Source organism: Rhinopithecus bieti, unplaced genomic scaffold, assembly GCF_001698545.2.
Source record: "Rhinopithecus bieti isolate Rb0 unplaced genomic scaffold, ASM169854v2 scaffold_22, whole genome shotgun sequence".
NCBI lineage: Eukaryota > Metazoa > Chordata > Mammalia > Primates > Cercopithecidae > Rhinopithecus > Rhinopithecus bieti.
Genome location: NW_016803136.1, coordinates 1,991,060 through 2,003,108, shown reverse-complemented (window position 1 = coordinate 2,003,108; position 12,049 = coordinate 1,991,060). Strand labels below are relative to the sequence as shown.

At 45.3% G+C, this 12,049-nt stretch overlaps 1 protein-coding gene across 4 annotated transcripts in view; it reads left to right on the top strand.

The window, feature by feature from the left end:
* The window catches only part of SMG6 (SMG6 nonsense mediated mRNA decay factor), a 265,269-nt gene that overhangs the window by 146,471 nt on the left and 106,749 nt on the right, over positions 1 to 12,049 (top strand). The window lies entirely within an intron of this gene.

Below are 12,049 nucleotides of genomic sequence, written 5' to 3'. Positions count from 1 at the left end.
GCCCCACCACAAAACTCTGCACTAGGAAAACAGCCAGGGCTTTTTCCCTTCTCTAAGGAGGAGAGTGATAAATAGGTGACTAGAGAGAAGCAGACACCATGTGTTAACTTAGAAAAAAAAACCTGTAGGAATATGAAGCATTCCCCGCTGCCTGGTTTCTATTTTCCTTCCTCTGAGGACTGTGTTTTAACCTGAACATTTTTCTTTCCTGTCTGTTTATAGAAAACAAAGCCGATTCCCTGTTGCTGATGGGGACTGTGGAGCTCTTAGTCTCTGCTTAACAGTTGGGTTTTCAGCCAGGTAAAGAGTAGGGTAGTCCAGTCGGCCTCACCTTTCCCGCGTGTAGTAACAATTACTAGGCTAGGGACGTAATAGGCACCGAACTTGGGAGCGAAGTGCTGTGTGGAGGCAGGAAGACCCTGTGACTGACTTCTCTGCAGAGCAGTGAGCATCACGTCCCTTGGGGGACAGGCCTTCGGGGAGGTTCCACAAATGTCTTCTCGGGAGGAAGTCTTTTGACCTAGATGAAGTATATACTAGGGACATAGGGAGATGTTAAAAAAAAAAAAGTGAAAGTTCCAAACATGAACCACAAATATGAGAGACTTTATATAGAATATAAAGTCTTGGCCTGTTGCAGTGGCTCACACCTTTAATCCCAGCACTTTGAGAGGCGGAGACGGGAGGATCACTTGAGCCCAGGAGTTTGAGACCATCCCAGGCAACATGAGAAGCCTGTCTCTAAAAACAAACAAACAAACAAACTGTTTTAGTATAAAAGAGTATTTGTTCACCGTAGGAAATTTGGAAAACACACACAAATAAAAAGAAGAAAAATTATCCGTAATCCTTCTTTCTACCCAGAAGAGCACTGTTATTTTGCTGATCATATATAATCATATTTAATTTCTAGTATACACACACACACACTCTTTTCAGTAAAACTGGAGGTTATGTTAATATTAATATATACTATTTGTTTTTAATTTTTTTTTTTTTAGATAGGGTCTCACTCTGTTGCCCAGGCTGGAGTGTGGTGACACAATCTCAGCTCGCTGCAACCTCTGCCTCCCAGGCTCAAGCAATCCTCCTTTCTCAGCCTCCCGCATAGCTAGTACTACAGGCACCCACCTCCATACCTAGCTAATATTTGTATTTTTGAATAGAGATGGAGTTTCGCCATGTTGCCAGGCTGGTCTCAAACTCCTGAGCTCAAGCGATGTACCTGCGTCAGCCTCCCAGAGTACTAGGATTATAGGTGTGAGCTAACATGCCCAGCTGTATATACTATTTGTAATCTACTTTTTTCCTCATTTTTTAATATATTCTTATATGGAATCATTTTTTATAGTTACCCAGAATTCTTTTATATTCCAAGATTTCTTTAACCCATCTTTGCTTTATTGAATCAAGAGAATGTTCCCAATTTTTTTACAGTTATAAACAGTGAATCAGTTTCTTGTAGCAGAATTAAAGCATATATTCCCTTTGGTCAAATTGCTGTAAGTAGATTAAGGTTCTGGACATTGATATATCAAAAACTCATACTCTGTGGATGCATTTAATGGCTACTATATCTTGGGAATCAGAGAACCCCTCTTTCCCAAGAGGAATACTTATTTTATGCCTTTCCAACAAAAACTTAGAGTGAAATTCTGCTCTTCTAGTCTCAGAATGGGCAAATAATGGGGATTTGTAGTATGTGAGGCTGAGGACAGCTAACAAGTTGTTTTATACGTGTGGGAGATGTTGAGTTAGAAGAGAGACTGGATGACGTGGCTTGGGCCAGAGGGTCCTCATACTCTTCTTTTGTGATCACAAGGTGGTCTTGATTCCAGAGGATGCTTTTGGGAGTTGGCTATTGAAGCTGTCTTTTAGTGTGGGACAGGTGCTGAGTAGAAGTACTAACCAGCTTCAGACCCTTCCCACACCCCATCTTCATCAGCTCTCCTAGCTCTAGTGTCAGATACCACGTATGTGTTCTGGCTCGAGGAGAGCACAGAGCCAGCACACCAGCCCTCAGCCTGTGTAGTGATCCACAGGCTACCTAGGCGGCAGTTGCGGCTCAGTGAGACTAAGGTAGGTCTCCACTTCAAGGACTGTGAAACAGGTATGTCAAACCTGACATGTCCAAATCCACACTCCTGAATCCTGCCCCACCGGCTACCCACCATCCTGGTCTTCCTTTATGCTTTCCCATCTTGGTTAATGGCAGCTTTGATTTTTGGGCGGCTCATGTCAAAATGCTTGGGGTTATTCTTGGCACTTCTTTCTCACACTTCCACATCTAATCCATTAGCAGTTAATGTCTTCTTTACTGTCTTCTTTACCTTCAAAACACGTACAGGTACAATTCTGTCTTCCCACTGCACCCTGGTTCAGTTCGCTGAAATGCCTTCTGACTGGTTGCTCTGGTTCCTTTCCCCTTCTACTCTTCAGTCTGTTTTTAAAATATCAGTAAGATCATGTCATTTCTTAGTTCAAAACCTTCTGATGGTTGCTCCTATCACTTAGAGTAGAGGCCAAAGTTTTAACAATGGCCTACAGTGCCCTCCATTTGATCTAACCCCACCTCCATCCCACTCCCAAGCTCTCTGACCTCAGGTCCTCCTGCTGTCCTTCAACCCAGTGTGCTCTAGTCACACTGACATCCTTGTTGTTCCTCAAACAAACCAAGCATTCGTGCCTCAGGGTCTTTGCAGCTGCTCTTTTCCTAACCGGGAACACGCTGTACTCGGCTGTGTGCCTCTCGCACTCCCTTCTGTCACCTTGGTAAAGAGAGCGTCCCTGGCCAAAGAGAGCGTCCCTGGCCACATAATATAATCATATAAAGTGGTACTCTGCTTTATTGTTCCCCACCCACGGCAGGGGAAAATCACATCTCCTGAGTATCTTATCATGTATCAGTCTCTGAGCTAGGTACTTCTGTACAGTATTTCATTAAGTTCTCTAAATAAGCCTACCATGGAAGTATTATTACCTCCTTTTTTTTTTTTTTTTTAAGAGATGGGTCTCACTTTGTCACCCAGGCTGGAGTCAGTGGCATTATCATAAGTCACTGCCACTTCAGATTCCTGCGCACAAGCCGTCCTCCTGCCCTGGTGGGACCTTTGTCTCCCAGGTTCAAGCAATTCTGTTGCCTCAGGCTCCCAGGTAACTGGGATTACAGGCGCGCCACCATGACCAACTAAATTTTTTTTATTTTGAGTAGCTGGGACTACAGGCATGTGCCACCATGCCTGGCTGATTTTATTTATTTATTTTTTTTTTTTTTTTTTTATAGATTTCTGAACCCCTCCAATCTGTGATTTAAACTGTCTTGAAGTGGGCCCAGGAATCTGCATTTTTTTTTTTTTTTTTGAGGCGGGAGTCTCGCTTTGTCGCCCGGACTGGAGTGCAGTGGCCGGATCTCAGCTCACTGCAAGCTTTCCGCCTCCCGGATTTCGCCATTCTCCTGGCCTCAGCCTCCCGAGTAGCTGGGACTACAGCGCCCGCCACCTCCACCCGGCTAGTTTTTTGTATTTTTTTTAGTCGAGACGAGGTTTCACCGTGTCAGCCAGGATGGTCTCGATCTCCTGACGTCGTGATCGCCCGTCTCGGCCTCCAACAGTGCGGGATTACAGGCTTGAGCCACCGCGCCCGGCCAGCCTGGCTGATTTTTAAAAAAAAAAGTTTTGACCAGGCGTGGTGCTCACGCCTGTAATCCCAGCACTTTGGGAGGCCGAGGCAGGTGGAGCACGAGGTCAGGAGTTTGAGACCAGCCTGGCCAACATTGTGAAGCCCTGTCTACTAAAAATACAAAACTTAGCCAGGTGTGGTGGGCCCTGTAATCCCAGCTACTCGGGAGGCCGAGACAGGAGAATTGCTTGAACCCAGGAGGCGGAGGTTGCAGTGAGCCAAGTTCGTCCCACTGCACTCCAGCTAGGGTGGCAGAGCAAGACTCCGTCTCAAAAAAAAAAAAACAAAATTGGAGACGGGACCTCACCATCTTGCCCAGGCTGATCTCGAACTCCTAGGCTCCAGTCATCCTCCTGCCTCGGCCTCCTCAAGTGGTGGGATTGTAGGCGTGAGCCACCCCCTTCAAATTTTGTAAAAGAGGATACTGAAGCTCAAGAGAAAAGAATGATGATAAGCTCATATGGTTCATCTCCGTGGCCAACCTAGGAGATTAGCGTGGATGTGTCAGGGAATCTTTAGGAACTCTTGACCTTTTAGAAATCTGCAAAAGGGGGCCTAGCATGGTGGCTCACGCCTGTAATCGCAACACTTTGGGAGGCTGAGGTGGGCGGATCACTTGAGGCTAGGAGTTTGAGACCAGCCTGGCAAACACAGTGAAACCCCGTCTCTACTAAATTAGCCAGGCATGGTGGTGCGCACCTGTAGTCCCAGCTACTCGGGAGGCTGAGGCATGAGAATTGCTTGAGCCCGGGAGGCGGAGTTGCAGTGAGCTGAGATTGTGCCACTGCACCCCAGCCTGGGTGACAGAGCGAGACTCTGTCTCAAAAAATATATAAATAAAAATTAAAAAAAGAAAAATCTGCAAAAGGGCCAGGCATGGTGGCTCATACCGGTAATCCCAATATTCTGGAAGGCCAAAGTGGGAGGAGCACTTGAGGCCAGGATCTCTAAACCAACCTATGTGACATAGTGAGGCCCTGTTTTAAACAAGTTTAAACAAACAAGTTGAAACATAGCCAGGTGTGGTGGCAAGCACCTGTAGGCCCAGCTACTCAGGAGCCTGAGGCGGGAGAATTTTTTAAGTGCAGGGGTTCGAGGCTCATTATGATTGTGCCACTGCACTCCAGCCTGGGTCTCAGAACGAGACCCCGTCTGAAAAAAATAAAAAAGAGATTTGAAAAATATAAACGTTTCCTCCAGCTTCTAGGGCTCATCACTAGGAAACGTAAAACATATCTCAGGTGCTCGTCTGTGGCAGCAATGTGAGCAGTTTTATTACTGGTCGAGATTAGTCTCATGTTTTGTCCTGCCTTGGTGCTTACTCTGCAGATATTTACTAAACACGTATTGCCAACACCGCCTGGGAGATGCAGACACGTAAGGCAACTATCTTCCTAGTTTGAGAGAGAGTCTGTGCCATATGTGAAGATGTGAATGGCAGCATCAGTGAATTTGAGGAGTTCTTGAGTTTTGTTGAGCTGGTAGTATCCAAGTGAAGACATTGCTTCAAGAGCGCTGATTTGGCATTAATGTTATCATTGTGTCTTTGAACCAGAAAAGTTTTCACCTTATATGCCTCTGAGTGCAAATACTCTCTTTGTTCCATTCTTTTCTTCAGTGATCTCTGCTCTACTGTTGTGTTAGAGCTCCATTCTTTGTCCTGTGTGTCACTTTTTCTGTCGTCACTTTGATCGGTTTTTGCTTTTCTTCTGCATTCTGGGAAGGTTTCTCAAGTTTGTCCTCTTTATATATTTTTATAGCATTGATTCTACTCTTTACTACAGACTTAAAACCTAGTTCAGGTTTTAAGTCTGCTGTTGCATTATTTGTTCTCTTACATTGTATCTGACAACCTTTATTTTTTGCAGTCCCTTTATATCTTTTTTTTTTTTTGAGACGGTGTCCCACTCTGTCACCCAGGCTGGAATACAGTGGTGCGATCTCGGCTCACTGCACCCCCTCCACCTCCCAGGTTCAAGTGATTCTCTTGCCTCAGCCCCCTGAATAGCTGGGATTACAGGGGCGTGTGCTGCCACACGTGGCTAATTTTTTTGTGTTTTTAGTAGAGACAGGGTTTTGCCATGTTGGCCAGGTTGGTCTCGAACTCCTGACCTCAAGGTGATCTGCCGGCCTCAGCCTCCCAGAGTGCTGGGATTACAGGCATGAGCCACCATGCCCGGCCTCAGTCCCGTTATATCTCTTTGCTTTTTCATTCTTTTAGCATACTTCACAGAGTCTATAATTTGAAGAACTCAGTTGAAGGTCGGGAGCAGTGGCCCATGCCTGTCATCCCAGCACTTTGGGAAGCCAAGGCAGACAGATTACTTGAGCCCAGGAGTTTGAGACCAGCCTGGGAAACATGGCAAAAACTTGTCCCTACAGAAAATATAAAAATTAGCCAGGGTTGATGATATTACACCTATAGTTCCAGCTCATCAGGAGGCTGAGGTGGAAGAATTGCTTCAGTCTAGGCTGCAGTGAGCTGTGATTGTGCCACCATACTCCAGCCTGAGGGACAGATTGTTTTCTTGGACCTCAGCTTTAGTTTCTACAGCTTGATGCTTGTCACTTACATTTGTTTGAACAAAGAAAGATACTTGCTTCAAACAGATTAGGTAGACTCTCACTGGATACCTTCTTTGTCTACAGTATTTTTTTTTTTTTCTTGGAGTTGGAGTCTGACTCTGTCTCCCAAGCTGGAGTGCAGTAGCATGACCCCAGCTCACTGCATCCTCCACCTAACAGATTCAAGTGATTCTCCGGCCTCAGCCTCCCGAGTAGCTGGGACCACAGGCGCCCGCCACCACGCCCGGCTAATTTTTTGTATTTTTAGTAGGGACAGGGTTTCACCGTGTTAACCAGGATGATCTCGATCTCCTGACCTTATGATCCGCCCACCTGGGCCTCCCGAAGTGCTGGGATTCCAGGCGTGAGTCACCGCGCCCGTCCATTTTGTTTGTTTCTTTGTGTTTTTGAGACAGGGTCTCAGTCACCTAGGATGGAATGCAGTGGTGTGATCATAGCTCGTTGCAGTCTCCACCTCCTGGGTTCAGGCGACCCTCCTGCCTCAGCCTCCTGAGTAGCTGGGACTACAGGCGCCCGTCACCTCACCTGGCTAATTGTTTTTACTTTTTTATTAGAGACAAGGCCTCACTGTGTTGCCCAGGCTCGTCTCAAACTCCTGAGCTCAAGCGACCCTCCCGCCTTGGCCTCCCAGAGTGTGCCCACAGATAATAGTTGAAATCCCTCGCTCAAGTATAGAGTTTGTACACATTGAATATCCCTAGTCCAAAAATCTGAAATACAAAAGACTCTAAAATCCAAAAGTTTGATTTCAGATTTTCCAATTAGGGATGCTCAGCCAGTAAGTATAAAATGCAATATTCCAAAATCTGAAACACTTGTGGTCCCAGGCGTTTTGGATAAAGAATAACCTGTATTAGCAAGTCATTGACCTCAAGGGAGTGGGAAGGGGACCAAGTGTTATGCAATGTCAATAAATGAATTTATTTTCTACGTTTTCTGTTCTGTATACAGTGGAGCTACTATATCAGAGCTAGTCGCTCATGTCTAGTTTTCAGGCTTTTTTTCAGTCTCTTTCATATAAATGATACTGCAACGTCCTGTCACCTTCTTGGAGCTTTGGCCTACCATGTGAAGAAGAAATTCTGTCATTGGGCCACTTTCCGTTTAGTATGGGAATTTACCTTAGACCTCTCTGAACTGCTGAATCATTGGGAGTGGTACTGATTTATAGCAGTGAGAAAGCTTCCAAGTGGTGGTCTGTGTCTACCTCATGAGCTGTCCTCACCCTTTGTGGTAGGCAAAGTAACGCCCCCTCCCCAAAGAGGTTTATGTCTTCTATCTCTGAAACCTGTTACGTGTTACCTTACATGACAAAAAGACTTTTGCAGATGTCATTAAGGTGTTTTTTTTTTTTTTTTTTCCTTTTTTTCTTTTTTTGAGATAGAGTTTCGCCCTGTCATCCAGGCTGGAGTGCAGTGGCTCAGTCTTGGCTCACTGCAACCTCTGCCTCCTGGGTTCAAGTGATTCTCCTGCCTCAACCTCCAGAGTTGCTGGGACTACAAGCACGTGTCTTCACGCCTGGCTAATTTTTGTGGTTTTAGTAGAGATGGGGTTTTGCCATGTTAGCCAGGCTGATCTCAAACTCCTGACCTCAGGTGATCCACCCACCTCAGCCTCCCAAAGTGCTGGGATCACAGGCATGAGCCACTGCGCCCAGCTGGGTTTTTTTTGTTTGTTTGTCTTTCTTTGAGATGGGGAGTCTCACTCTCTTCCTCTGTCACTCAGGCTGGAGTTCAGTGGCATGATCTCAGCACACTGCAACCTCTGCCTCCTGGGTTCGAGTGATGATCCTGCCTCAGGCTCCCTAATAGCTGGGATTGCAAGTGCATGCCACCACGTCCAGCTAAGTTTTGTTGTTGTTGTCATTGTCGTTGTTGTTTTCTGAGAGTTTTGCTCTGTCTCCCAGGCTGGAGTGCAGTAGCGTGATCTCGGCTCACTGCAACCTCCGTCTCCCGGGATTAAGCGAGTCTCCTGCCTCAGCCTCTTGAGTAGCTGGGAGTGCAAGCACCCGCCACCATGCCCGGCTAATTTTTGTGTTTTTAGTAGAGATGGGGTTTCACCCTGTTGGCCAGGCTGGTCTTGAACTCCTGACCTCAAGTGATTCGCCTACCTCCACCTCAGCCTCCCAAAGTGCTGGGGTTACAGGTGTGAGCCACTGTGCCGGGCTCTGGCTAAGTTTTTGTATTTTTGTACTTTTAGTACAGTAGGGTTTCACCCTGTCATGTTGTCTTCATTTTCTGAGACAGAGTTTTCTGTGTCACCCAGACTGGAGTGCAGTAGTGTGATCTCGGCTCACTGCAACCTCTGTCTCCTGGGTTCAAGCGATTCTCCTGCCTCAGCCTCTTGAGTAGTTGGGACTACAAGCACCTGCCACTACACCCAGCTAATTTTTGTATTCTTAGTAGAGATGGGGTTTCACCCTGTTGGCCAGGCTGTTCTCAAACTCCTGACCTCAAGTGATCTGCCCGCCTCAGTCTTCTCTCAGAGTAAGCAACTGCATAACTACCAAGCAAGCAGCTCAAGAAGCAGAGTAAGATAAGGGCAATGAGCTACCATTTCCATGCAGTCTGTGTTGGGCCTAGTCCGTACAGTAAGACATGAACAAAAAAATGAAGTATTAATTTGGAAGGAAAATAAAACAGTTTTATTGGTAGATAATAACATGATACATTTAGAGAATCCCCAAAAAGGATAAAGTATTAGAATTGTTCTAATAATAAGTAAATGTAGCAAAGTTGCTGGATATAAAGTCATTGTACAAAAATCAATCCCATATCTACATACCAGAATCAAACAAAATGAAGGTTTGGTGCCTGGCACGGAGGCTAACACCTGTAATCACAGCACTTTGGGAGGCCAAGGTGGAAGGATCATTTGAGTCCAGGAGTTCGAGATCAGCCTGGGCAACACAGCATCTCTACTAAAAATTTAAAAAATCAGCTGGGCTTGGTGGCTTACACCTGTGGTCTTAGCTACTTGAGAGGTTGAGGTGGGTGGATCACTTGAGCCCAGGAGGTCAAGGTTGTAGTGAGCTGTGATCCTTTTTTTTTTTCTTTTTTTTTGTTTTTTTGAGGACGGAGGTCTTCGGTCTGGTCACCCCAAAGCGAGTGCACTGGCCAGATCGTCAGCTCACCGGGCAACGCTCCGCTCCCCGGTTCACGCCATTCTCCTGGCCTTCCAGCCCCTCCTGAGTAGTGGGACACAGGGCCCGCCCGCCACTCGCCGGCTAGTTTTTTTGCTATTTTTTTTTTAGTATAACCAGACAAAGAGGGGATTTCACCGTGTTAGGCCAGGATGGTCCTCAGATCTCCCTGACATTGTGGATCCCGCCCCGCCCTCCGATCCCCAAAAGTGCGGGCTGGGATTACAGGCTTGAGCCATCGCGCCCGGCCGTGAGCTGTGATCCTACCACTGCATTCCAGCCTGAGTGACAGAGCAAGACCCTGTCTAAAAAGTAAATAAAATAATCTTTGTATTATAAAATAAATGTTCACTTAGAAATATTTTTTAAAAAATCAATGTTAGCAGCCAGGCATGTTGGTTCACACCTGTAATCCCGGTACTTTGGGAGGCTGAGGCAGGAGGATCACTTGAGCCCAGGAGTTTAAGACCAGCCTGGGCAATATAATGAGACCTTGTCTCTATAAAAAATAAAAAAAATCAGTCAGATGTGGTGGTGTGCATCTGTAGTCCCAGCTACTTGAGAGGCTGAGGTGGGAGGATCACTTGAGCCAAGGAGGCAGAGGTTGTACTGAGCCTAAGATTGCACCACTGCACTCCAGCCTGGGCCACAAAGGGAAACCCTTTCTCAAAAAAAAAAAGAGAGAAAATCATGATTAGCAATACGGAAAAGAAAAGATTTTCTTGATCCGCTACCCAGAGATAACTACTGTTTCTTGTTCCATGTTGCTCCATATGTTCCAACCTAGAAGGATGGATGATAGGTAGATGGATGACTGGATATAAGTGAAGTTTTTTGCTTGTTTATTTATTTATTAGAGACAGGATCTCAGCTGTGTTCCCCAGGCTGATCTTGAACTCCTGGCTTCAAGCAATATTCCCGCCTCAGCTTCCTGAATAACTGGGATTGTAGGTGCAAACCACCACGTCCAGCACTGATTTTTGCCTTTTTCTTTTTTTTTGTTTTCTTTTTTGAGACTGAGTCTCCCTCTGTTGCCCAGGCTGGAGTGCAGTGGCGCAATCTGGGCTCACTGCAAGCTCTGCCTCCCGGGTTTGCACCATTCTCCTGCCTCAGCCTCTTGAGTAGCTGGGACTGTGGGTGCCTACCACCAATGCCCGGCTAATTTTTTTATATTTTTAGTATAGACGGGGTTTCACCATGTTAACCAGGATGGTCTCGATCTCTTGACCTTGTGATCCAACTGACTCGGCCTCCCAAAGTGCTGGGATTACAGGCGTGAGCCAGCACGCCTGGCCGATTTTTGCTTTTTAACTGAAATAGAATCAAACTATAGGTCTTGTTTTGTAATATACTTTGTTTACTTAGCAATAAGTATATATTTCCATGTTTACCTATAACATGAATTTAGGAGCTGCACAATATTGTATGAATATATTATAATATTTGTTTAGTCCTTAATCATTAAACATTTTATAGGAAGTTAGTGACTTACCTGTTTTGTAAACGATGCCATCTCGGGCAACCTTACACATAAGTCTTTTGTTCTTACCCTTTGAGATAGTTTCTCCTTCTTAGACCTCCCTCGCTATCATTTCATAGATATCTAAAGCAACTTAGAATAGTTCCCGAGGATAAACAAAGAAGGAAAAGTTCATATGAGTGGAATAGAATGCTCAGACTGAATTTACCACATCTTTCCCTCTGGATTGAATGTTCTTCAAATCTTGGAATGCCCTGGATTCAAAGTCTAGAATTTGAGTCTTTGAAGAGAGAATACGATTTTTTTTTTTTTTTAAAGACAAATCCTTGAGACTTGAGAGTGCTCTGAGTGGTACTAAATATACGTAGTCTTACCTACATCATTTAGGAGGTGTGTTCAAGGGCAAAAATACGAGAGTAGTGGCAGCGCAACGTCTAAGGACCAGAGACTCCAAACTTTGGAGGCAAGATTGCTTGTAGATGAACACTGACTGATGATGATAACTGGTATATAAAAACCTGAAGATTAGTGAGCCGAGATCATGTCACTGCACTCCAGCCCGGGTGACAGTGTGAGACTCTGTCTCAAAAAAAAAAGGCCGGGCGTGGTGGCTCATGCCTGTAATCCCAAAACTTTGGGAGGCCAAGGCAGGCAGATCAACCCGAGGTCGGGAGTTCGAGATCAGCCTGGCCAGCATGATGAAACCCTCTCTCTACTAAAAGTACAAAATAGCCAGGCTTGGTGGCGCATGCCTGTAATCCCAGCTGCTCGTGAGGCTGAGGCAGAATTGCTTGAACCCAGGAGGCAGAGGTTGCCTGTGGTGAGCTGAGATCACACCACTGCGCTCCAGCCTGGGCAACCAGAGCAAAACTCCATCTCAGAAAAAAAACTGAGGATCAGTTATGTGAGCATGCCTGCCTGCCTAGCCTTCCTAACTATCTGCATACATACCTACAACCTTTGTCTCAAGACTTAATAGATATAAAATTATATAAATGTAATATAATATATAATATAAATTATAATAAATATAAAATTAAAATTGGTTAGGAGAATGTAAACATTGATTTAAACTTCAGCCTGGGTACTTTCTGTCTCACTCTTTTTAGTTTTCTTTACTAATATAATCTCATATATGTAAAAGAATATATATTTTTACTTCA